Source organism: Coregonus lavaretus, assembly GCF_964263955.1.
Source record: "Coregonus lavaretus genome assembly, chromosome: 7".
Classification (NCBI taxonomy): Eukaryota; Metazoa; Chordata; class Actinopteri; order Salmoniformes; family Salmonidae; genus Coregonus; species Coregonus lavaretus.
In genome coordinates this window covers 46,149,736-46,177,418 of record NC_139994.1, presented here as the reverse complement: position 1 = coordinate 46,177,418, position 27,683 = coordinate 46,149,736, and the positions used below count along the sequence as shown (strand labels likewise).

At 43.1% G+C, this 27,683-nt stretch overlaps 1 protein-coding gene across 1 annotated transcript in view; it reads left to right on the top strand.

Annotated features, from left to right (window-relative positions):
- Positions 1-363: 363 nt before the first annotated feature.
- LOC311132979 (protein NDRG2) overlaps positions 364-27,683 on the top strand; it is a 42,924-nt gene continuing 15,604 nt past the window's right edge. The window contains exon 1 of the mRNA XM_084166383.1: positions 364-755. The gene's annotated coding sequence lies outside the window, so the exon portion shown is untranslated. The remainder of the gene's footprint in view (positions 756-27,683) is intronic.

The following is a 27,683-nucleotide window of genomic DNA, read 5'->3' as shown; positions in this document are numbered from 1 at the left end:
TCGTGCAGTGCACCCAATAGAGAACCCCCAAATGTCACTGTAATTCGCACTCTGACTACTATAAGCTTTCTTTCAAACACCATTGCCTTCCTTGGTATCCCTTGACATCCTTCCCGAAATCCATTGCCTTTCTTTCTCTGTTTTACTTAGAGGTGTGTATATTTGTCCTTTGGCACATCCCCAAATAGCACGCTGCTTTTCACCTCATCATATCTGCCTCTGTAACCAGAACCTTGGAATGCGTTCGCGTTTTGTTCCACAAGTCATTTCAACGGGCGCCTTCCATAACCGAGAGAGGGGGAGCCGAGAGCGAGACGAAGAGCTTGCGCCAATATCACATCGCCATTTAGTCTTTAGATATCCGCTGTAGTTATCAGTTTAAGATACAGTCTTGCAGTTTGAAGCTTTTATTAAAATAGATGCTAAATATTGGCAGCCTAACGGATACGTTTGATAACAACATAGTTGTCCTCCCCTAAAATCGTAGTAAAGTAACTTGTCGCTTGATTGACGGGTCCATATTTTTTGTAGGATTTTTCTTCATACTCGAGAAAGGACCGTAAAAAAAAAATAACGATCTGCGAAAAATAACGAAGGTGGAGGAAAGTGAAATATCAACACAGACTTTCGGGATCTTCCGACGAGGTACAAGTGTGAAAAACAATAAATCACTGAAGAAGAGACGAGAGTTGTGACATTTGCATATATTTTATAAATAAGTCCTTATTTTGTCTGAACCTTTTTGTTGACTTAGGGTAAGTAGCCTATTTTTATTACATGTAATAGATGTTAATAACATTGTTGGTGTTTTGTTTTCTCATGTTATTTTAGGCAAGTATTTTGTCTTAATTTTCAAATAACATATCAACAGTCTTGCAGCAATGCAAGTAAAAAAAAAAAACGATTTAGGACAAGATTGGACAAAGTGAGATATATTCACCAAATTCAGATGTAAATGCATTTTTTAAATTCTGCAAAGTGTATATGGTGAGAATGTTAGAGTTTTTTATGATAATTTGAGCTGTGACCCCAATCTTTACCCAGCTGAGTCAAACCATGCACTGGTCTAGCCTACTTGTAAACATTGCAGTGTCTGGTCAAATCAAATCAAAGTTTATTTGTCGCTTACACAGATTAGCAAATGTTAAAATAAGTGCAGCGAAATGGTTATGTTTCTAGCTCCATCTGTGCATTAAGTGTCTAACAGTGCACTACTAATACACAAATAATCCCCCCCAAAAAAATAAAAAAAATAAAAGTCGCATAAAAAACAAGAAAGAAATGGTTTAGCAGATGCTCTGTTTATCATCAATAGCAATGGGATAGGGAAACAAATGTCATATTTTCACGACGGTTTATAGGCTAAAGCCTTTGTGTGTGTGCGCGCGCGGCGTGTGTGTGAGAGAGTATGTTTATCGACAGTCACATGTGGCGCTGCAATTTACGGTCTTTGTTCATCGTTTTCACTTCCCAGACAGAACATAAAACCCGATAAAACCAGACAGAAACCACGGGAAGCTTCTTTCCGAATACTGACATTGATTGAATTACACTAAATACGCATGAACTTGAACTCTGAAGATGCCCCCGCCCCACTCAACCCCTTCCTCATATTCCAATCAGACGCTCTTGTTTGTGCATAAAAATGTTGGCCAAAATGCAAATCTATAGGCTTGTAACGGTGTTCATGTCATATTACTATACTTTATGTGTTTGTATCTGTGTGTGTCTATGGCTGGGGGGATGGGGATCAACCCCAGGCTGCGAGGCTGTTGGCGCGCGCGCGCCACGGGAGAAATGTGTGTCAATGTCAAACGGAGGTGTGTCGCACAGCTCGCACTGCATGTCGACTCATCGACGTTCATGTTGTTTTCTGTACATTTCAAACATCTCAGATATGTAGGCTACAGCAAATAGCCTACATGCACACACACACACACACACACACACACACACACACACACACACCTGCTTGTAAACATATTTCGCATAGAGATATTGAGACATTGGCATTCCCAGCAGTGGGTGGGTGGGGTGCTGAAGGTCCTTTTGGAGTGGCATATTTTAAGTAGGTCGGGGTAGGTCTACTATTATTGGATGTTAAGGCATTGGGAATCTCTACAAAGCCCACTACTGATGTCTCCAGTTACCACTAGGAGGGGTATTTGGAATGGTGTTGTGTTGTTATTGTATGTGTCTCCTTGAGTGTCTTCACTATGTTATGGTGCAGTATGTGTCTCCTTTTGCTTTGCTGAGAGAATAGGTTGCCATTTCAGACACAGCCTATGTCTCTTCTTTAGCTCTATTGTTGACTGTTTCAGTGAGTTGACTGTGTTGTCAGTGTACAATATGTCCCTCCTTTAGCTGTCTCTTTTAGCTGTGTTGACTGTGGTAGTGAGTTGATTGTGTTCTTATAGCTGTGTTGACTGTGTCAGTGAGTTGACTGTATTGTCAGTATACAATATGTCCCTCCTTTAGCTGTCTCTTTTAGCTGTTGACTGTGGTAGTGAGTTGATTGTGTTCTTATAGCTGTGTTGACTGTGTTTGTGTGGTTGCTGTGTCAGTGAGCTGTCTGTATCCATGTACAATATGTCCCTCCTTTAGCTGTGTTGACTGTATCAATGCAGTTCTACAGTATGTCTGTCTAGCCGTGTTGTTCACTGTATCAGTGAGTTGTCTGTCTCTATCCATGTACAGTACAGCATGTCTCTTTTAGCTGTGGCTCAGGGCCAGACACAGATAGGCCAGGCAGTACAATACTCTGTCTGTTCCCACACCGGCCTCACTCACACACACACACACACACACACACACACACACACACACACACACACACACACACACACACACAGCGTTCACAGCCGCTCAGCACAACCATATTTATAACCATCAAAACCCTCCGTGCTTTCCTCCTTCATTCATGTTTCTCTCGCTGGGTCCATTTAGCTATGGGTGGTAGGGTGGTACCTTATGGTGTTTCGGTGGGAAGCCCTCAGATATGTGTGTGTGTGTGTGTGCGTGCGTGTGTGTAGGTGGGGGGTGGGGGTTTGTGGAAGTGGTGTGTGTGCCGGTGTGTGTGTGCCGGTGTGTTTGTGTGGGGTGGAGGCTGGTATAGTGCTGAAAGGTATGTGTTGTTTGTTGATGTGTGGGTGGATACATTTTAGATCCCCAAATGTATAAAATCATCTCTTTCACAACTCGTACTGACTCATGTTTTGCAACCCAGTCTCAACGAGCAATGTATTCCATTTTCAAATCAAAGGTTATTTGTCACGTGCACAGGATACAGCAGGTGTAAACTACTGTAACAACACCCATTAGTTGCTGTATCTGTTTTGGCTCTTCAGTCAGGCCACACAATCTGTTGTTGTGTACATGCATATCTCCTTTTCATTTACATGTGATTTTCACCAGCGCACTAATCTCTTTATTAGTTGTTAATTTAGAGGCTTTACTGGTAATTGGTGTCCATGACTACACAGACACACACAGACACATACACACGCAGGCAAGCGCACACACAGGCGCACACCCAAGTACACACACACACACGTCTGCTTGAATTAACGATATGAATGTAGATGCCATCCAGAACAACACAACAACAATTCAGTACTCCAACGCTTTGAACTAAAGCATTTTCAAATATATCTGGTAGTAAAATGGGTTTTGTTGGTGCATCTGCTAGTCTACAGACAGTAATGCAAAGTGACTTTGGGAAAGGGAGACTCCCTCTTAATCAGAAAACAGTAATATGTTCCACATTTGGTCTTAGAAAGAAGGTTAATGTCTTACCATTCACTATTTGCTACTCTTAAATGCTATCTGGTTTAGATGTCCAGATTTTTTGTGTCTCTGCGTGTCACCTGCATGGTGGATGCCCTACATTCCTGTAACAAACAGGGATTCAAACCCAGGTCTTCTGCCCACCACAATACTGTGTTAGCCCACTAAGCTAAAGCCCTCTGCTCCCAAAGGGAATCAAAAGGATAAAGTAAAGTCTAATTTCCTTTCCCATCAGCCCTGTCATAGGCTACTGTACTACCAGTCCATAATCACAGCTCTCTGTAATTGATTGCCTTTCCTGTAAGTCAACAGTAGTGGTGCATGGGTAAAATCACTAAGGAAGCCAAGCCAGAAAAAAATGCCATATTACAACCTATGTGTTGTGATATTTGCGTTGTTTGCTCTATAACCTGCTGGTTCATATGCCTTGTGACCGTGATATATAGGCCTAAGGCTGAGATATTAAGAAGACACAGTGGCAGAATAAATTCAACCACACCTTTGTTTCATCACAAAACGAGAGAGCAACCTCTGTCCGGTGAAGTCTACAAAGCATATTGCATGTAACAAACGGTTACATGTACATGACCTACAGCATGGTCAAGCAAGTTAATGTTTCCGACATTTTCTGACTACTAAACAACTATTGATTTAGAACCATAGAGAGTTACCGCAAGTCGCAAAGAAAACAGGAGCTGCCTCCACTATTCCAGCACCATTTCAACTTCAACATTTCAACATCATCAAATCACATATGCCTAGTCTAATACAGTAAAAACTAAAATATACCAAAAATGATTTAGTCCAATCAGCGTAAGCTAAATATGATTTGACCATGGTTCTGATTTCTTTCTCTATGTGTGTGTGTCAAATCAAATCAAATAACGTTTTATTTGCCACATGCGCCGAATACAACAGGTGTAGACATTACCATGAAATGCTTACTTACAGCCCTTAACCAACAATGCATTTATTTCTTAATGAAAAAGAAAAAAAAATATATATAAAAAAAAGTGTTGAGAAAAAAAGAGCAGAAGTAAAATAAAATAACAGTAGGGAGGCTATATACAGGGGGGTACCGGTGCAGAGTCAATGTGCGGGGGCACCGGCTAATTGAGGTAGTTGAGGTAATATGTACATATGGGTAGAGTTAAAGTGACTATGCATAAATAATTAACAGAGTAGCAGCAGCGTAAAAAGATGGGATGGGGGGGCAAATAGTCCAGGTAGCCATGATTAGCTGTTCAGGAGTCTTATGGCTTGGGGGTAGAAGCTGTTGAGAAGCCTTTTTGACCTAGACTTGGCGCTCCGGTACCGCTTGCCGTGCGGTAGCAGAGAGAACAGTCTATGACTAGGGTGGCTGGAGTCTTTGACAATTTTGAGGGCCTTCCTCTGACACCGCCTGGTATAGAGGTCCTGGATGGCAGGAAGCTTGGCCCCAGTGATGTACTGGGCCGTACGCACTACCCTCTGTAGTGCCTTGCGGTCGGAGGCCGAGCAGTTGCCATACCAGGCGGTGATGCATCCAGTCAGGATGCTCTCGATGGTGCAGCTGTATAACTTTTTGAGGATCTGAGGACCCATGCCAAATCTTCTGAGGGGGAATAGGCTTTGTCATGCCCTCTTCACGACTGTCTTGGTGTGTTTGGACCATGATAGTTTGTTGGTGATATGGACACCAAGGAACTTGAAGCTCTCAACCTGTTCCACTACAGCCCCGTCGATGAGAATGGGGGCGTGCTCAGTCCTTTTTTTCCCCCTGTAGTCCACAATCATCTCCTTTGTCTTCGTCACGTTGAGGGAGAGGTTGTTATCCTGGCACCACACAGCCAGGTCTCTGACCTCCTCCCTATAGGCTGTCTCATCGTTGTCGGTGATCAGGCCTACCACTGTTGTGTCGTCGGCAAACTTAATGATGGTGTTGGAGTCGTGCCTGGCCATGCAGTCATGGGTGAACAGGGATTACAGGAGGGGACTGAGCACGCACCCCTGAGGGGCCCCCGTGTTGAGGATCAGCATGGCAGATGTGTTGTTACCTACCCTTACCACCTGAGGTTGCCCGTCAGGAAGTCCAGGATCCAGTTGCAGAGGGAGGTGTTTAGTCCCAGGATCTTTAGCTTAGTGATGAGCTTTGAGGGCACTATGGTGTTGAACGCTGAGCTGTAGTCAATGAATAGCATTCTCACGTAGGTGTCCAGGTGGGAAAGGGCAGTGTGGAGTGCAATAGAAATTGCATCATCTGTGGGTCTGTTGGGGCGGTATGCAAATTGTAGTGGGTCTAGGGTTTCTGGGATAATGGTGTTGATGTGAGCCATGACCAGCCTTTCAAAGCACTTCATGGCTACAGACGTCAGTGCTACGGGTCGGTAGTCATGTAGGCAGATTATCTTAGTGTCCTTGGGCACGGGGACTATGGTGGTCTGCTTGAAACATGTTGGTATTACAGACGCAGTCAGGGACATGTTTTAAATGTCGGTGAAGACACTTGCCAGTTTGTCAGCACATGCTCGGAGTACACGTCCTGGTAATCCGTCTGGCCCTGCGGCCTTGTGAATGTTGACCTGCTTAAAAGTCTTACTCACATCGGCTATGGAGAGCGTGATCACATAGTCATCCGGAACAGCTGGTGCTCTCATGCATGCTTCGGTGTTGCTTGCCTCGAAGCGAGCATAGAAGTGGTTTAGCTCATCTGGTAGGCTTGTGTCACTGGGCAGCTCGCGGCTGTGCTTCCCTTTGTAGTCTGTAATAGTTTTCAAGCCCTGCCACATCCGACGAGCGTCAGAGCCGGTGTAGTACGATTCAATCTTAGTCCTGTATTGACTCTTTGCCTGTTTGATGGTTCGTCGGAGGGCATAGCGGGATTTCTTATAAGTGTCCGTGTTAGAGTCCCGCTCCTTGAAAGCAGCAGCTCTACCCTTTAGCTCAGTGCGGATGACGTCATCGATGCACTTATTGATGAAGCAAGTGACTGATGTGGTGTACTCCTCAATGCTATCTGAAGAATCTCGGAACATGTTCCAGTCTGTGCTAGCAAAACAGTCACTGGCTTCGTGTGTGTGTGTGTGTGTGTGTGTGTGAATGTGTGCGTGCAAGTAGAAAAACATGTTGACTCATCCTACTTGTAGAGAAACGGCAATGCCATCCTCCTCTCTTTCATGTTGATGAAACGGTCTATGGCTGTCATACAGTACCCACTTTTATTTTCTGTTGTCCTAGGCTACCTGGCTAAAATGGTTGCTCGCTAGCCTAACTTCCTTTCATTGGCAATGTTAGCTAGTTAACATTAGCCTTCTACATCTAGCTACATATTGAACTTCCATCCTCTCAGGCCAGGGGCAAAATGTATGAATTTATGGTTGGATTAGAATCGGCGTTATAATCATTGGCCAGTACGGAGAATTAAGTAAAACCACAAGTCCAAATCCCTATCTCCATCCATGGCTAATTTAGGCAAGGGCCAATTTTAGCTAGCTAGCTAGCTAGCCACTGGACGACAACAACACAACGAGATGCAACAATTCAAGTTGTTCCTGTCAATGACGTATTGCTCTCGGTGTGATGTGATTGGAGTGAAGCCAAATCCAAACTGGCTTCCCTTGACACTTTTCTTTGGTGCGCCAGGACCGTTAATAGTTGAGCTCACTCAGTTTAGCTCAACGCTGACTGTCTATTATTTTCTTATTAGAAATTTTTTGTACAAATGTTGTGGGTATTTTACCCCCTTTTTCGTGGTATCCAATTGGTAGTAGTTACAGTCCCATTGCTGCAACCCCCATACGGACATAGGAGAGGCGAAGGTCGAGAGTCGTGCATCCTCTGAAACACAACTCAACCGAGCCGCACTGCTTCTTGACACAGTGCCCGCTTAACCCGTAAGCCAGCCGCACCAATGTGTCGGAGGAAACACCGTACACCTGGCAACCGAGTCAGCATGCACTGCGCCCAGCCCACCACAGGGGTCGCTATGGTGTGATGGGACAAGGACATCCCTGCCGGCCAAACCCTCCCCTACCCTGGACGACGCTGAGCCAATTGTGCACCGCCCCATGGGTCTCCCGGTCGTGGCCGGCTACGACAGAGCCTGGACTCAAACCAGGATCTCTAGTGGCACAGCTAGCCTTAGACCACTGCGCCACTCGGGAGGCGATTGTCTATTATTTCATTTTTTTTTTATCAAGGGAGGCCAAATGTTCGCTGGCTTCCCTTGCATTCAGTGCTACGGGCGGCAGCAATGTCACACTCTTTTTGACCAGACAGCATCAAATAGGTGGCCTACACATACAGAGTGGTGCTGTTTCGCTTGCTCAGATGCTTTCTCCGGTGAGATGCATTCAGCCTCTTGCGAATTGAAGAAAAATTACGAAACACAGAGAGATGAAAGATACATAATTGTGTAGGTTTTTTTCTTTTTTTTCTTGGTACATTTTTTGGGGAAACCTGGCTTCCCTTGGCATCCATGAATAAAATAACTAACAAGACCTGGCAGTAGATAACAGATAACACTTTGCCGTTGAACATTTCTGAAATGTTGTTGTGATGCCACTGTCTGATGTAAGTTGATTGGTAGATAACTGATTGAAGTTGTGGTTTACACTACAGGTACCTGGTTGATATTGGACTTGGTGTCTTTGACTTCCTCACTGATAACCAAATAACATTATACAACTCTTGTGTTAGATTCAAGTTTGCCATTCACACAGCAGGTAGGCCTTGGATTAATGTTGGCTTTGCTGACCTCCTCGTTGAAAACCGAACGCAGCCATGACATCTTGCAGCTCCACGGTGGCCTCCTACAGTTACTTTTCATATCTGGATCAGCTCCTGCCTAGCGATATCCCCTAGCGTGAAGGTCAAATCTGTGTGTGTGTGTTGGGCGTAGGTGTGTGTGTGTGTGCGCGCGTGTGTGTGCATGTGTGTGAGTGTTTGTGTGTGTAGTGCTTGTAGCACAGTGGTTAGCCCTGATTTGAATCACTGTAAACTACTGAGTCATATTCATGAAAGGTTCACCATTATGGTCTCTTAGAAAAAAGAAGAAGAAAAAAAAAGTGTAAAGAGTTGAGAGAAAAAGTTGGGATAGAGAGGGGAGAGGAAAGAAAAACAACTGGGAGAGCTTTGGCACCTCTTGTTATCTCCATGGTGGCTAGAGTTGCTCATTATTTTCCTTTAGAAATGTTATTTCTCTCGGTCTCTGCTTTTTCGCTCTCTGTTTGCCTCTTCTCAAAGGCATATTAGGGCCCTATAAAATCTGCGATGCGGAAAACTTGGACGGAATCACAGAATCCAGACATTAAAACGGAATTTAACAATATTCAAAAATGTGTTGAACTTATTAGTAGGGAATCAACTAAATGTATTGTGATCTGTTCATGTCTTATGATAAACTTGGGCAAATGTATTAGGATGCATCAGTGACTCGTATTTCCTGCAATTTCTGAAGAGGCAATGAGAATTCCCACTGTCTGTATGTGCGGTTCACCACCACTTTGTGTAGCCATTAGCGATGATGCTAATGAAAAGTATTCTGGTAGATGGAAAGTTTTTTTTTTTTACCATCACATGTGCGCAAGAAACCCCACCACTAAACAACAGCCTCTTGCTAGGTGTACACAGGAATTAAAGGTTAACTACACTCAAAAATCTAAATTTCGAAGAAAGAAAATTCCAGACCTCAAATGTGGTTGCCTGATGTGGTTTAAGCATTGTTGTGGACTTAGAACTTCCAATTAAGTTGTCTTTCTATTAGAAAAGTGTGATTTTGAGAGTGAAAAACCTGGAAAAAACCCAGGGGAAACAGAAACCTGGAAAAACAAAATGGAATTTGGGAAAGAACAGAATCAGGTAAAAAATATATCATATTTTATAGGGCTAGCATATGCGCCGAAGGTGTTGAATGTACTGTGCCCAGGGAGACAGCAACCTTACATTGGTCCATGGCCAGCTCTGTCTCTCTTGACCTCTTGGTCGGCCAGTCTTTGCAAGTTATTATTTGTTCAGATGGTGACGAAACATAAATATTTACAAAAAGGAAACTACAAACAGGCAAGCCCAAATTGAGGGCCACCAAACCAACCAGCTGCTTCATAGTTTGCAAGCTGGTACTCTGACTGAAGACCCCCTTAATTGGCAGCACCTGATGTGCTTATCAACCAGGCTCAGCACTTGGACAAGGTTGCTGCTGCCCCCTGGAGTGTGGAACTGGTAGTGAGCTGTAGTGTGCTGCCTAAACGACCTAACCTATTCCATAAGACTATGTATAAATACATATGGTGCAGCTCAGGTGTGGTACCACTAGAGTATTAGAGCATGATGCTGCTTGGCTCCAGGGTACTCTTGCAGTTTAACCCCTCAGCACCTCATGTAATGACTTACAATGGCTATACATAGAGCATTCATAATGCATCTATAAGCATCTGAAAGGACTTCATACGAATGACATAACAGCTACTTAATCCCCCTAATACTCTGTTAGGATTTAACCCCTGAGTACTTAGCCATTCGCCATACGTCTCATGTTGCATACCTGTGATGGAAAAAATATATAGTGAAAAGACAGCCTTGAAAATGTTCATCTTGGGGCGACATGACATCCTCCTTAGGACCATCAGAACACCCAGAATATGTTCTATAAGATAGGAGACGGTGCCAGACACATGCCGGAACCAACCCTATGAACTATGTAACGTGTCTGTAGCCAGTATATAAGGGATAACAGGACTTCCCCAAAGAGGGGAGCTCCTGATCAACATGTGTACTTGGTGCATTGAGTTGGTTGGAACCTCTCCAGCGCGCTGATAATAAAGAATAATTCATTTAAGATTGACTTAGAGTGTCCCTGTGTAGAATTTCCACGACATATCCTTAAGACACACACACGCGTGCGCACACACACACACACACACACTACACAACACAACACATTGTTTAACCTTTATCATCTCAACCTTTCAGCCTACATTCCAGATTTAGACTCCCCTTAGTGTTCATGTGTGTGTGTTTGTCTGGCGCTTGGGCAATAGAGAGAGAGGGGACAAATGAGAGAGGGGAGCTCCGGCCAACATGGTTGTTTACCCTGTTTCCCTTTTCACTGGAAGCTTGTTGTTGGATGGAGGGAGATAACAAGAAAAAGAGAGGGAGGGGATGAGAGAGAACGGAATAAAGATGGAGCGAGATGTGAATAGTGGGGGGCAGAGTAATAGAAAGAGAGGGACAAAAGAGACAGAGAAAGGTGGAGCGAGAGGGTGAGAGACAGACAGAGAGAGGAACACCAACAAAGAAAAACAGAGACAGGCAGATAGACAAAGGTAGTAAAAAGAGGAGAGAGAAAGACTGAAGTAGAGGGCAAAAGAGAGAGAGAGAGAGATACAGACAGAGATAAAACAGAGACAGACAGAAGTAGAGAGATGAAACCGAGATATATTGTTGAGAAAAAGAGGGAAAGCAAGGAATATATCAATGTGAACTGATAGTTATTAAGCTCATGTCTGACTGCAGGTGTGTTAGAGACAGATTGGCCTCTCAGAGGGGCACCGCAGGGTGAGTAGGCAACACACTCATACATCTGTACAGTAGTGTTAGCACGCAGCACAGAAACACAGCAGCACTGGACACACCTCAGAGAGCAGCAGGATGTGAGCTATAGATCCTGAAAATCCTGAAGCCACCCAGAAATAAGACATATGGAGAAAGTAATGCTCTTGTCCTTCTAGACCTGTCTGCTGCCTTTGATACTGTGAACCATCAGATCCTCCTCTCCACCCTCTCCGAGCTGGGCATCTCCGGCGCGGCTCACTCCTGGATTGCGTCCTACCTGACCGGTCGCTCCTACCAAGTGGCGTGGCGAGAAGCTGTCTCCGCACCACGTGCTCTCACCACTGGTGTCCCCCAGGGCTCAGTTCTAGGCCCTCTCCTTTTCTCCCTATACACCAAGTCACTTGGCTCTGTCATATCCTCACATGGCCTCTCCTATCATTGCTACGCTGACGATACACAACTAATCTTCTCCTTTCCCCCTTCTGATAACCAGCTGGCGAATCGCATCTCTGCATGTCTGGCAGACATATCAGTATGGATGACGGATCACCACCTCAAGCTGAACCCTGGCAAGACGGAGCTGCTCTTCCTCCCGGGGAAGGACTGCCTGTTCCATGATCTCGCCATCACGGTTGACAACTCCGCTGTGTCCTCCTCCCAGAGTGCGAAGAGCCTAGGCGTGACCCTGGACAACACCCTGTCGTTCTCCGCCAACATCAAGGCGGTGACCCGCTCCTGCAGGTTCATGCTCTACAACATTCGGAGAGTACGACCCTGCCTTACACAGGAAGCGGCACAGGTCCTAATCCAGGCACTTGTCATCTCCCGTCTGGACTACTGCAACTCGCTGTTGGCTGGCCTCCCTGCCTGTGCCATTAAACCCCTACAACTCATCCAGAATGCCGCAGCCCGTCTGGTGTTCAACCTTCCCAAGTTCTCTCACGTCACCCCCCTCCTCCGCACACTCCACTGGCTTCCAGTTGAAGCTCGCATCCGCTACAAGACCATGGTGCTTGCCTATGGAGCAGTGAGGGGAACGGCACCTCTGTACCTTCGGGCTCTGATCAGTCCCTACACCCAAACGAGGGCATTGCGTTCATCCACCTCTGGCCTTCTGGCTCCCCTTCCTCTGCGGAAGCATAGTTCCCGCTCAGCCCAGTCAAAACTGTTCGCTGCTCTGGCACCCCAATGGTGGAACAAGCTCCCTCACGACGCCAGGACAGCGGAGTCACTCACCACCTTCCGGAGACATTTGAAACCCCACCTCTTTAAGGAATACCTGGGATAGGATAAAGTAATCCTTCTACCCCCCCCCCCCCCCCCAAAAAAAAATTTGTAAAGTGGTTATCCCACTGGCTATAGGGTGAACGCACCAATTGGTGAGTCGCTCTGGATAAGAGCGTCTGCTAAATGACGTAAATGTGCCCTTGAGCAAGGCACTTAACCCTAATTGCTCCTGTAAGTCGCTCTGGATAAGAGCGTCTGCTAAATGACTAAAATGTAAATGTAAAATGTAATGCGACTCCACAACTCTGATATTCTCCGACAGGGATTCACTTATTGTAACAGTGCTTTTTCATAGAAATACTATTTATTTTCTAGTTTATCACTTTATTTAGGCAGACAACTCTGTAAGGGTAGTGCAAGCTTTTAGAGCAGGTGTCCCTAACTCTGGTCCTTGAGGGGTCTGTAGAGTCCAGAGGTTTCCATCATGCTCTGTTGACTATGGCCTATAGTAGGTCAGGTGTGTGTTGCTGACTGTAGGCCAGGTGTCTAGAGTGGAGTGGAGTGGACTCTGTGGTCAGTCAGTCAATGATTGATCAATGAAGGGTGAACAGAGAACCAACAGAGACCAGCGAGGCACACAGCAAAACTCAAAGGCACTGACCTGTATTAGCCTTGCATCAGATAATGATTTTTTCATCTCTCTACTGAGAAAGATGCGTCTCTGTGTAGAGAATAGCGGCCAGAAGGATGTTTCCTCAGATAACTTGCTAATCCTTTAGCTATGCTTCTGTGTTTGTTATCAAATCCACTCATGATCCCCTTCTGTTCACAGAGCCAATAGATATATCAAGCGTCTCAGAGAAAGAATACCTGATCCTAGATCAGCACTCCTACTCATTAGACGCTTGATGAATACGGGCCCATATCTGTGTCACTAAGTCTATCCAGCAGTCACAGTAGTGAGGAAAAAACATTGTTGACATTTTGTAAAGTGATCCAAGACTGATTGATAGCAGTTCAAAGAGATAGCGATCAAAGCTCACTTGAAGTAGAGAGCTGAACTATTTTAATATAGAGTAATATCAGTGTATTTGATGGTGAATCCACAAGTACTTCACTGAAGCTACACTGATACCTCATACCCTTCACTGGAGTACAACTTTTCAGAACGATGAGATATAAATAAATGATATAGGACAGATATGATTCTGTGTCAAGGGTGATATGGAAACACCAGAATTGTATCTACAGTGTTCAGAATGTTGCACCCTACTAAACACAACCATGCCTCCTACCTAAGCCTCATGGTTTTCAACCCAACGTATAGAGTGACATCTTGCAGCTAATCTGACTACTCCACCGAACAATCAGAGTATATGAAAAACCTGTGCATACACAATTATCCAGTGAGAGCTAATTTCTGGTGCTTAAAAGCTGATTAGCGTGTCAGCCTGCCCAGCGCTTCAGGAAGTGATAACAGAAGCTAAGCAGCTGTTGGAAAAACATCCATTATACCAATAACAAACTGTAGAGAGAGGGAGAAAGAAAGGGAGAGAAAGGAGGGAGAAGGAGGGAGAGAGAGGAGGGAGAAGGAGGGAGAGAGACTGTGTGTGTGTTGGGTTGTTTTTCAGCTGGCAACAGTCTCTTAGCCCGCCCCTCTCTCTCCATCTCTCTCCCTCTCTCTCTGTAGTGACATATTCCCTGTGCAGATGAACAGTTATTACACGCTCTAAAACACACTGACTCACTGAAAGAGAGAGAGAGATAGAGGGAAAAAGGGGGAGAGAGGTAGAGAGAGTGTGTGTGTTTGAGAGAGGGAGAGAGAAAGGAAGAGAGTTTGTTTGAGAGAGAGAGGAGAGGACAAGAAAGAGAGAGAGCGAGAGAGATGTATAGAGGGATAGGGAGATGGATGTATAGAGGGAGGGAGGTAGGGAGGGACTTAGGGAGGATTCAAGTTCTATAGCAGGGACTGAGTCGACATGGAGATGACGTGTAATGGAGGGAAGTACAGTATGTGTGAATATTGATGTTAATGCGTAATCATCCCACCGGCCGGTCTTATGACTGAATGATTTTCCCTGTCCAGTCGATAGCTAATTAACAATCCCTGGCAGTAGATAACACATAACACATTGTTGCTGATCATTTTATTTACTGTTGTGATGGAATGTCATTGTCTGAGTTGATTTGCAGAGAGCTGATTTACATTCACATTGTTATTTATGATTATGGTTTGTATTTTCTTGTGTATAACCAATTGGATTTTATGATTTTCTCTCTGATAGCCTAATCCTTCCATATAATGAGTTTGCAGTAATGTGGCCTTTGACATCCAGTCGCTTGCTAACATGCTAATTAACATGCTAATTTCAATATTTCATACTAATGTACATCTACATTGAAGGGAAAACAGATTATAGTTTAGTTACAACCCCTATCTCACAATAATAGAGTAGAACACTGACAGTATATTATAGTAAATATTGCAAGATGAATTGTTATTTTTTAAGTAACTGGCTGGTTCATTTCTGATATGATGGATGAGTTTCTTCTTCTTCTTCTTCTTCTTCTTCTTCTTCTTCTTCTTCTTCTTCTTCTTCTTCTTCTTCTTCTTCTTCTTCTCTGCTTCTGAGGGATATCCTGTTTCTAAATTTCCACAGCCTGACAGAATAGGCAAGATAATTCAATGGGAGGGATTCTCTACTAGTTAGCTACAAGTTACAATTTTGGGCACGGTCGATTTGATATGGCCTAATGAAAATAGAAAGTATATGGCACAAGTTGATGATGTGGTATTTGTCAAACTGAAATATTGATTCTTATATCTAGGATGCTTATATCTGAGATTTAGGAGTATTACATTATTGTTGAAGGTGTATTTCTACTGTTTGTGTGTGTGCGTGTGTTTGTGTGTGTGTGTGTGTGTGTGTGTTTGTGTGTATGCGTGTGAGTGTATGTCTTTGTCTGTGTGTTACTGATAAGTAATGAAGTCATTTTTTCCACATTGTAGCACCAAACTCCTTGGCAAGACCACAGCACTCTAATGAGCCTGATAAGACCAAGTCGCTGTGGAGAGAGAGATATACAGGGGGGAGATAGAGATATACAGGGGGGAGAGAGAGATATACAGGGGGGAGATAGAGATATACAGGGGGGAGAGAGAGATATATAGGGGGGAGCTACCCACCCTGTGCCCCCCACTCCCGCAAAGAGGGCCTCAACATGAAAGTCACACATACGCCCAGGCTGTGAGCAGGCAAACAGGCCCAACCCCCACTCTTACACTAGCCCAAGCCAATGGCATGTACCAGATGCTCAGCAGGCTCTGCTCACAATTACTGGCCTGAGGCCAAACCACACGACCAACAACCTTAGACACTTTATGGAACACAAAGCCTTCACTATTTCATCCTGGAATATCCAAGGCCTGAGGTCATTCACCAAAGAAATCGGAAATACAGACATTGTCATCCTACAAGAAACATGGTATAGAGGAGACGGACCCACTGGTTGCCCTCTAGGTTACAGAGAGCTGGTAGTCCCATCCACCAAACTACCAGGTGTGAAACAGGGAAGGGACTCAGGGGGTATGCTAATTTGGTATAGAGCAGACCTAACTCACTCTATTAAATTAATCAAAACAGGAACATTTTACATTTGGCTAAAGGAAATTATCTCAACAGAGAAAAATGTCCTCCTGTGTGCTACCTATATCCCCCCACTAGAATCCCCATACTTTAATGAAGACAGCTTCTCCATCCTGGAGGGGGAAATCAATCATTTCCAGACCCAGGGACATGTACTAGTATGTGGCGACCTAAATGCCAGAACTGGACAAGAACCTGACACCCTCAGCACACAGGGGGACAAACACCTACCTGGAGGTGACAGCATTCCCTCCCCCATATGCCCCCCTAGGCACAACTACGACAACATAACCAACAAAAACGGGTCACAACTCCTGCAGCTCTGTCGCACACTGGGTATGTACAAAGTCAATGGTAGGCTTCGAGGGGAATCCTATGGTAGGTACACCTATAGCTCATCTCTTGGCAGTAGTACTGTAGACTACTTTATCACAAACCTCAACCCAGAGTCTCTCAGAGCGTTCACAGTCAGCCCACTGACACCCCTATCAGACCACAGCAAAATCACAGTCTACTTGAACAGTGCAATACTCAATCATGAGGCATCAAAGCCAAAGGAACTGAATAATATTAAGAAATGCTATAGATGGAAGGAAGGTAGTGTCGAAACCTACCGAAAAAACAATTAGGCAACAACAAATTCAATCCCTTTTAGACTTCCTGGACAAAACGTTCCACTGTAATAGTGAAGGTATAAACTTGGCAGTAGAAAACCTAAACAGTATATTTGACCTCTCAGCTTCCCTATCAAATCTAAAAATCTCTAACAGAAAACCGAAGAAAAGTAACAACAGTGACAAATGGTTTGATGAAGAATGCAAAAACCTAAGAAAGAAATTGAGAAACCTATCCAACCAAAAACATAGAGACCCAGAAAACCTGAGTCTATGTCTTCACTATGGTGAATCACTAAAACAATACAGAAATACACTACGGAAAAAGAAGGAACAGCATGTCAGAAATCAGCTCAATGTAATTGAAGAATCCATAGACACTAAACAAACAACAACACGAAGAGCTATCTATCCAAAATGGAGATGTATGGGTAAACCACTTCTCCAATCTTTTTGGCCCTGTAACAAAGAACAAACTGCAAAAAAAATACAAACCCTCCAACCCAAAAAGGCATGTGGTGTTGATGGTATTCTCAATGAAATGATCAATTATTCAGACCACAAATTCCAATTGGCTATACTTAAACTCTTTAACATCATCCTTAGCTCTGGCATCTTCCCCTATATTTGGAACCAAGGACTGATCACCCCAATCCACAAAAGTGGAGACAAATTTGACCCCAATAACTACAGTGGGATATGCGTCAACAGCAACCTTGGGAAAATCCTCTGCATTATCATTAACAGCAGACTAGTTCATTTCCTCAGTGAAAACAATGTACTGAGCAAATGTCAAATTGGCTTTTTACCAAATTACCGTACGACAGACCACGTATTCACCCTGCACACCCTAATTGACTGACAAACAAACAAACCAAAACAAAGGCAAGGTCTTCTCATGCTTTGTTGATTTCAAAAAAGCTTTTGACTCAATTTGTCATGAGGGTCTGCTATACAAATTGATGGAAAAACACAAGACATTATAAAATCCATGTACACAAACAACAAGTGTGCGGTTAAAATTGGCAAAAAAAACACAAATTTCTTTCCACAGGTCCGTGGGGTGAGACAGGGATGCAGTTTAAGACCCACCCTCTTCAACATACAGTGAGGAGAACAAGTATTTGATACACTGCCGATTTTGCAGGTTTTCCTACTTACAAAGCATGTAGAGGTCTGTAATTTTTATCATAGGTACACTTCAACTGTGAGAGACGGAATCTAAAACAAAAATCCAGAAAATCACATTGTATGATTTTTAAGTAATTAATTTGCATTTTATTGCATGACATAAGTATTTGATCACCTATCAACCAGTAAGAATTCCGTCTCTCACAGACCTGTTAGTTTTTCTTTAAGAAGCCCTCCTGTTCTCCACTCATTACCTGTATTAACTGCACCTGTTTGAACTCGTTACCTGTATAAAAGACACCTGTCCAAACACTCAATCAAACAGACTCCAACCTCTCCACAATGGCCAAGACCAGAGAGCTGTGTAAGGACATCAGGGATAAAATTGTAGACCTGCACAAGGCTGGGATGGGCTACAGGACAATAGGCAAGCAGCTTGGTAAGAAGGCAACAACTGTTGGCGCAATTATTAGAAAATGGAAGAAGTTCAAGATGACGGTCAATCACCCTCGGTCTGGGGCTCCATGCAAGATCTCACCTCGTGGGGCATCAATGATCATGAGGAAGGTGAGGGATCAGCCCAGAACTACACGGCAGGACCTGGTCAATGACCTGAAGAGAGCTGGGACCACAGTCTCAAAGAAAACCATTAGTAACACACTACGCCGTCATGGATTAAAATCCTGCAGCGCAAGCAAGGTCCCCCTGCTCAAGCCAGCGCATGTCCAGGCCCATCTGAAGTTTGCCAATGACCATCTGGATGATCCAGAGGAGGAATGGGAGAAGGTCATGTGGTCTGATGAGACAAAAATAGAGCTTTTTGGTCTAAACTCCACTCGCCGTGTTTGGAGGAAGAAGAAGGATGAGTACAACCCCAAGAACACCATCCCAACCGTGAAGCATGGAGGTGGAAACATCATTCCTTGGGGATGCTTTTCTACAAAGGGGACAGGACGACTGCATCGTATTGAGGGGAGGATGGATGGGGCCATGTATCGCGAGATCTTGGCCAACAACCTCCTTCCCTCAGTAAGAGCATTGAAGATGGGTCGTGGCTTGGGCTTCCAGCATGACAACGACCCAAAACACACAGCCAGGGCAACTAAGGAGTGGCTCCGCAAGAAGCATCTCAAGGTCCTGGAGTGGCCTAACCAGTCTCCAGACCTGAACCCAATAAAAAATCTTTGGAGGGAGCTGAAAGTCCGTATTGCCCAGCGACAGCCCCGAAACCTGAAGGGTATGGAGGAGTGGGCCAAAATCCCTGCTGCAGTGTGTGCAAACCTGGTCAAGACCTACAGGAAACGTATGATCTCTGTAATTGCAAACAAAGGTTTCTGTACCAAATATTAAGTTCTGCTTTTCTGATGTATCAAATACTTATGTCATGCAATAAAATGCAAATTAATTACTTTAAAATCATACAATGTGATTTTCTGGATTTCCGTCTGTCACAGTTGAAGTGTATCTATGATAAAAAATTACAGACCTCTACATGCTTTGTAAGTAGGAAAACCTGCAAAATCGGCAGTGTATCAAATACTTGTTCTCCCCACTGTATATATCAACAAATTGGCGACGGCACTAGAACAGTTTGCAGCATCCGGCCTCACCCTACTAGAATCTGAAGTCAAATGTCTACTGTTTGCTGATGATCTGATGCTTCTGTCACCAACCGAGGAGGGCCTACAGCAGCACCTAGATCTTCTGCAAAGATTCTGTCAGACCTGGGCCCTGACAGTAAATCTCAGTAAGACAAAAATAATGGTGTTCCAAAAAAGGTCCAGTTGCCAGGACCACAAATACAAATTCCATCTAGACACCGTTGCCCTAGAGCACACAAAAAATGACACATACCTCGGCCTAAACATCAGCGCCACAGGTAACTTCCACAAAGCTGTGAACGTTCTGAGAGACAAGGCAAGAAGGGCCTTCTATGCCATCAAAAGGATCACAAAATTCGACATACCAATTAGGTTCTGGCAAAAAATACTTGAATAAGTTATAGAACCCATTGCCCTTTATGGTTGTGACCCCAGACCTCACAACCATAAAGGGCAATGGGTTCTATAACTTATTCAAGTATTTTTTGCCAGAACCTAATTGGTATGTCGAATTTTATGATCCTTTTGATGGCATAGAAGGCCCTTCTTGCCTTGTCTCTCAGAACGTGGGACAAACACCAAATTGAGACTCTGCATGCAGAATTCTGCAAAAATATCCCCAGTGTACAATGAAAAACAGCAAATAATGCATTCAGAACAGAATTAGGCCGATACCCGCTAATTATCAACATCCAGAAAAGAGCCGTTAAATTCTATAACCACTTAAAAGGAAGTGATTCCCAAACCTTCCATAACAAAGCCATCACCTACAGAGAGATGAACTTGGAGAAGAGTCCCCTAAGTAAGCTGGTCCTGGGGCTCTGTTCACAAACACAAACAGACCCCACAGAGCCCCAGGACAACAACAACAACACAATTAGACCCAACCAAATCATGAGAAAACAAAAAGAGAATTACTTGGCACATTGGAAAGAATTAACAAAAAAAACAGAGCAAACTAGAATGCTATTTGGCCCTAAACAGAGAGTACACAGTGGCAGAATACCTGACCACTGTGACTGACCCAAACTTAAATAAAAAGCTTTGACTATGTACAGACTCAGTGAGCATAGCCTTGCTATTGAGAAAGGCCGCCGTAGGCAGACCTAGCTCTCAAGAGAAGACAGGCTATGTGCACACTGCCCACAAAATGAGGTGGAAACTGAGCTGCACTTCCTAACCTCCTGCCAAATGTATGACCATATTAGAGACACATATTTCCCTCAGATTACACAGATCCACAAAGAATTCGAAAACAAACCCAATTTTGATAAACTCCCTTATCTACTGGGTGAAATACCACAGTGTGCCATCACAGCAGCAAGATGTGTGACCTGTTGCCACAAGACAAGGGCAACCAGTGAAGAACAAACACCATTGTAAATACAACCCATATTTATGTTGATTTATTTTCCCATTTGTACTTTAACTATTTGCACATTGTTACAACACTGTATATATACATAATATGACATTTGAAATGTCTTTATTCTTTTGGAACTTCTGAGTGTAATGTTTACTGTTAATATTGATTGTTTATTTCACTTTTGTTTACTATCTACTTGACTTGCTTTGGCAATGTTAACATATGTTTCCCATGCCAATAAAGTCCTTAAATTGAAATTGAAATTGAATTGAAAGAGAGCAAGAAGGAGAGAAGGAGAGAAATAGAGAAAGAGACAGAGACAAAGAGAGAAGGCGAGAAAGACTGAGTGAAGGAAATAGAGCAAAGGACAGAGGGGCTGAGAGAAAGACAGACAGAGGTGTGCAGACTGTGTTGGGGTGATGCTCTCTGATGACTAATTACAGACACCCTAGGGGCCACACACACACACAGCTCTAGCTGTGAACAGTCAAACCCGAACACACACAGCCGAAATATATATATATATATATATATATATATTTACGGGGGTAGATCAGTTTTAATATTGCAGATAGATTGTAACTTCCATCAATGTAATTGTCTGCATCACTTCCAATCCCCCATATGTATTTTTTCTCGCAAATATATATATATATATATATATATATATATATACACATACATACACATACACATACATATACACATACATACATATATACAGTGGCTTGCGAAAGAATACACCCCCCTTGGCATTTTTCCTATTTTGTTGCCTTACAACCTGGAATTAAAATTGATTTTTGGGGGGTTTGTATCATTTGATTTACACAACATGCCTACCACTTTGAAGATGCAAAATAATTTTGGGTGTGAAACAAAAAAGAAATAAGAAAAAAAAAACTGAAAACTTGAGCGTGCATAACTATTCACCCCCCCAAAGTCGATACTTTGTAGAGCCACCTTTTGTAGCAATTACAGCTGCAAGTCTCTTGGGGTATGTCTCTATAAGCTTGGCACATCTAGCCACTGGGATTTTTGCCCATTCTTCAAGGCAAAACTGCTCCAGCTCCTTGAAGTTGGATGGGTTCCGCTGGTGTACAGCAATCTTTAAGTCATACCACAGATTCTCAATTGGTATGAGGTCTGGGCTTTGACTAGGCCGTTCCAAGACATTTAAATGTTTCCCCTTAAACCACTCAAGAGTTGCTTTAGCAGTATGCTTAGGGTCATTGTCCTGCTGGAAGGTGAACCTCCGTCCCAGTCTCAAATCTCTGGAAGACTGAAACAGGTTTCCCTCAAGAATTTCCCTGTATTTAGCGCCATCAATCATTCCTTCAATTCTGACCAGTTTCCCAGTCCCTGCCGATGAAAAACATCCCCACAGCATGATGCTGCCACCACCATGCTTCACTGTGGGGATGGTGTCCTCGGGGTGATGAGAGGTGTTGGGTTTGCACCAGACATAGCGTTTTCCTTGATGGCCAAAAAGCTCAATTTTTGTCTCTTCTGACCAGAGTACCTTCTTCCATATATTTGGGGAGTCTCCCACATGCTTTTTGGAGAACACCAAACGTGTTAGCTTATTTTTTTCTTGAAGCAATGGCTTTTTTCTGGCCACTCTTCTGTAAAGCCCAGTTCTGTGGAGTGTACGGCTTAAAGTGGTCCTATGGACAGATACTTCAATCTCCGCTGTGGAGCTTTGCAGCTCCTTCAGGGTTATCTTTGGTCTCTTTGTTGCCTCTCTGATTAATGCCCTCCTTGCCTGGTCCGTGAGTTTTGGTGGGCGGCCCTCTCTTGGCAGGTTTGTTGTGGTGCCATATTTTTTCAATTTTTTAATAATGGATTTAATGGTGCTCCGTGGGATGTTCAAAGCTTCTGATAAAAAAAAATTATAACCCAACCCTGATCTATACTTCTCCACAACTTTGTCCCTGACCTGTTTGGAGAGGTAGACTTTATTTAACTAATTATGTGACTTCTGAAGGTAATTGGTTGCACCAGATCTTATTTAGGGGCTTCATAGCAAAGGGGATGAATACATATGCACGCACCACTTTTCCGTTATTTATTTTTTTGAATTGTTGGAAACAAGTTTCACTTCACAAATTTGGACTATTTTGTATGTCCATTACATGACATCCAAATAAAAATACATTTAAATTACAGGTTGTAATGCAACAAAATAGGAAAAACGCCAAGGGGGATGAATACTTTTGCAAGGCACAGTCGATTGACTGTGCCTTTTCATATCCTTTAAAAATATATATTTCCCTTTATTACTTTCCAACACCACCACCCCTTCCCTAATTGGAGTAAACTAGTGAACAACAACGCTTAGGCCTCTACTTCCAGCTTATACATACTATATACATTTTATGGACACAGTCAATTTTACAATAATTATATTTTGTTTGTTTTTACTCCTGAACTTCCTCTACCCTCAACCTCTCCGATCATTTTCATGATGTCCATCCGGTTTGCTTCTATATGCCATATCTTTCTAACTGTGCTCTTTCACAAAAGCTCTCAACCTATAACCTATATACTTATTATAGACACAGTATGCTTTACATTAGTTATCTTGTTGTTATTAGTTGTTGTTAGTTGTTATTAGTCCCATCATTCAGCTCCATTCAACACCTCCCATCTATCTCTTAACACAATCCATATTGGATTTCTATTTGCCATATATTTTTCAACTATAATGTGATGTTTCACAAAAGTTCGGAACCCTTCTATTCTCATTGTTTCTACAGACTGAAAATGAAAATAAACATTTTTGCTAAAAGTATTATTATATTATTGATCAATTGACTGTGCCTTTTCAGATCACCCAGTAGTGCTATCTGCAGGGTTCGCTCCAGATAAATATTGCAATCCTTCAGCCATTCCTGGACCTGTGACCAAAAACAAGCTACAAATGGACAGTACCAAAACAAAATATCTGATGATTCTGTCTCTTCGCAGCAAAATCTGCAGACCTGGGAAGATTGTATCCCCCATATAAATAACATTCTATTGGTAGCAATAGATTATGAACCAATTATGTTCTTTAATGCAGGGCAGACAAGTTCCTTACTTTTTCCCCCTTCCACTTTCCTCTTCCAATTTTTGTGGTAATGCTGCAATTATTTGGTTGTAATTTTGGGTAGAGCAGACATTTCCATATGTATTTGTTTGCTGCATGTGCAACGTAACTCCACCAGTCCAACCTATGATATCATTTACGAAGATTATACAGTGGGGAACAAAAAGTATTTAGTCAGCCACCAATTGTGCAAGTTCTCCCACTTAAAAAGATGAGAGAGGCCTGTAATTTTCATCATAGGTACACGTCAACTATGACAGACAAATTTAGAGAAAAAAAATCCAGAAAATCACATTGTAGGATTTTTAATGAAATTATTTGCAAATTATGGTGGAAAATAAGTATTTGGTCACCTCCAAACAAGCAAGATTTCTGGCTCTCACAGACCTGTAACTTCTTCTTTAAGAGGCTCCTCTGTCCTCCACTCGTTACCTGTATTAATGGCACCTGTTTGAACTTGTTATCAGTATAAAAGACACCTGTCCACAACCTCAAACAGTCACACTCCAAACTCCACTATGGCCAAGACCAAAGAGCTGTCAAAGGACACCAGAAACAAAATTGTAGACCTGCACCAGGCTGGAAAGACTGAATCTGCAATAGGTAAGCAGCTTGGTTTGAAGAAATCAACTGTGGGAGCAATTATTAGGAAATGGAAGACATACAAGACCACTGATAATCTCCCTCGATCTGGGGCTCCACGCAAGATCTCACCCCGTGGGGTCAAAATGATCACAAGAACGGTGAGCAAAAATCCCAGAACCACACGGGGGGACCTAGTGAATGACCTGCAGAGAGCTGGGACCAAAGCAACAAAGCCTACCATCAGTAACACACTACGCCGCCAGGGACTCAAATCCTGCAGTGCCAGACGTGTCCCCCTGCTTAAGCCAGTACATGTCCAGGCCCATCTGAAGTTTGCTAGAGTGCATTTGGATGATCCAGAAGAGGATTGGGAGAATGTCATATGGTCAGATGAAACCAAAATAGAACTATTTGGTAAAAACTCAACTCGTCGTGTTTGGAGGACAAAGAATGCTGAGTTGCATCCAAAGAACACCATACCTACTGTGAAGCATGGGGGTGGAAACATCATGCTTTGGGGCTGTTTTTCTGCAAAGGGACCAGGACGACTGATCCGTGTAAAGGAAAGAATGAATGGGGCCATGTATCGTGAGATTTTGAGTGAAAACCTCCTTCCATCAGCAAGGGCATTGAAGATGAAATGTGGCTGGGTCTTTCAGCATGACAATGATCCCAAACACACCGCCCGGGCAACGAAGGAGTGGCTTCGTAAGAACCATTTCAAGGTCCTGGAGTGGCCTAGCCAGTCTCCAGATCTCAACCCCATAGAAAATCTTTGGAGGGAGTTGAACGTCTGTGTTGCCCAGCAACAGCCCCAAAACATCACTGCTCTAGAGGAGATCTGCATGGAGGAATGGGCCAAAATACCAGCAACAGTGTGTGAAAACCTTGTGAAGACTTACAGAAAACGTTTGACCTGTGTCATTGCCAACAAAGGGTATATAACAAAGTATTGAGAAACTTTTGTTATTGACCAAATACTTATTTTCCACCATAATTTGCAAATAAATTCATTAAAAATCCTACAATGTGATTTTCTGGATTTTTTTCCCTCATTTTGTCTGTCATAGTTGACGTGTACCTATGATGAAAATTACAGGCCTCTCTCATCTTTTTAAGTGGGAGAACTTGCACAATTGGTGGCTGACTAAATACTTTTTTTCCCCACTGTACCTTTTTAAATATATATATTTTTTTAAGTATGGTTTTTTATCAATTAGTATATTTGAGTTTAACCACAATATTTGTTGCATTATTTGTTCTGTCGTTTCTGGAGGATTAAATTGAAATTGCAACCAACTTTCTATTGCTTGTTTTAGAAATAGTGATATTTGGGAGATTATTTCCTTTTCAAATAACTGAAAGTGAGAGGTTGTAATCTGAATAAAGGGGAAAAGGCCATTCTTGAACATGGGGTGAGACAATCTTACTAATTTGCTAGAGAACCAGTTCGGATTTAAGTATAACTTTTGTATGACTGAAGCTTTTAGTGATAGGTCTAATGCTTTAATATTTAATAATTTCTGTCCTCCGAATTCATATTCATTATATAAATAGGCCCGTTTAGTTTTGTCTGGCTTGCTGTTCCAAATAAAATGGAATATTATTTTCTCATATAATTTTAAAAAAGTGTTTGCTAGGCGTAGGAAAGACCATAAGCAAATAGGTAAACTGGGATAATACTAAAGAGTTCATCAGGGTGATTTTTCCACAAATAGACAGGTATTTACCTTTCCATGGTAGCAAGACCTTATCTATTTTTGCTAACTTTCTATTCAAATTTATTTCATTTGGGATATGTATTCAGAGTATATCCACATCACCATCAGACCATTTTATTGGTAAACTACATTTTATTTTTTAGTGATCCAATACGTAATATAGTACATTTATCATAATTTGGTTGTAATCCAGAGATGTTAGAAAATGTATCTAGATCCTCTATGAGGCTGTGGAGGGATTCAAGTTGTGGATTTAAAAGAGAACATGAATCGTCAGCGTACAATGAAACCTTTGTTTTTAAGCCCTGGATTTCTAGCCCCTTGATATTATTGTTGGATCTGATTTTAATAGCTACAATTTCGATGGTTTACTAATCTGGGACCTTCACAGTTCTATGAGACTCTTGAGGTTAATTAATAATTAGAGTTAGCAAAATAATTAACTGGCAAGACAAGAGGAAGAAAAAGAATGAAGGCATAGAGAGATAAAGGGATGGAGACAGACAGACAGACAGACTGGCAGACAGGAAGATAGAAAGACAGACAGACAGACAGACAGACAGACAGACAGACAGACAGACAGACAGACAGACAGACAGACAGACTGGCAGACAGAGAGACAGGCAGACTGGCAGACAGGAAGATAGACAGACAGACAGACAGACTGGCAGACAGACAGACTGGCAGACAGACAGACAGACAAACAGACTGGCAGACAGACAGACAGACAGACAGACAGACTGGCAGACAGACAGACAGACTGGCAGACAGACAGACAGACAGACAGACAGACAGACAGACAGACATACAGACAGACAGACAGACAAACAGACTGGCAGACAGACAGGCAGACTGGCAGACAGACAGACTGGCAGACAGACTGGCAGACAGACAGACAGACAGACAGACAGACTGGCAGACAGACAGACTGGCAGACAGGAAGATAGACAGACAGACAGACAGACTGGCAGACTGGCAGACAGACAGCCAGACAGACTGGCAGACAGACAGACAAACAGACTGGCAGACAGACAGACAGACAGACAGACAGACAGACAGACAGACAGACAGACAGACAGACAGACTGGCAGACACCTGGCAGACAGACAGACATACAGACTGGCAGACAGACAGACAGACAGACAGACAGACAAACAGACTGGCAGACAGACTGGCAGACAGACTGGCAGACAGACAGACAGACAGACAGGCAGACAGACAGACAGACAGACAGACAGACAGACAGACAGACAGACAGACAGACAGACAGACAGACAGACAGACAGACAGACTGGCAGACAGACATACATACTAGCAGACAGACAGACTGGCAGACAGACAGACTGTGTTGACCTAAAATCCCTAAAAGTCCCCACAAGGATAGTAA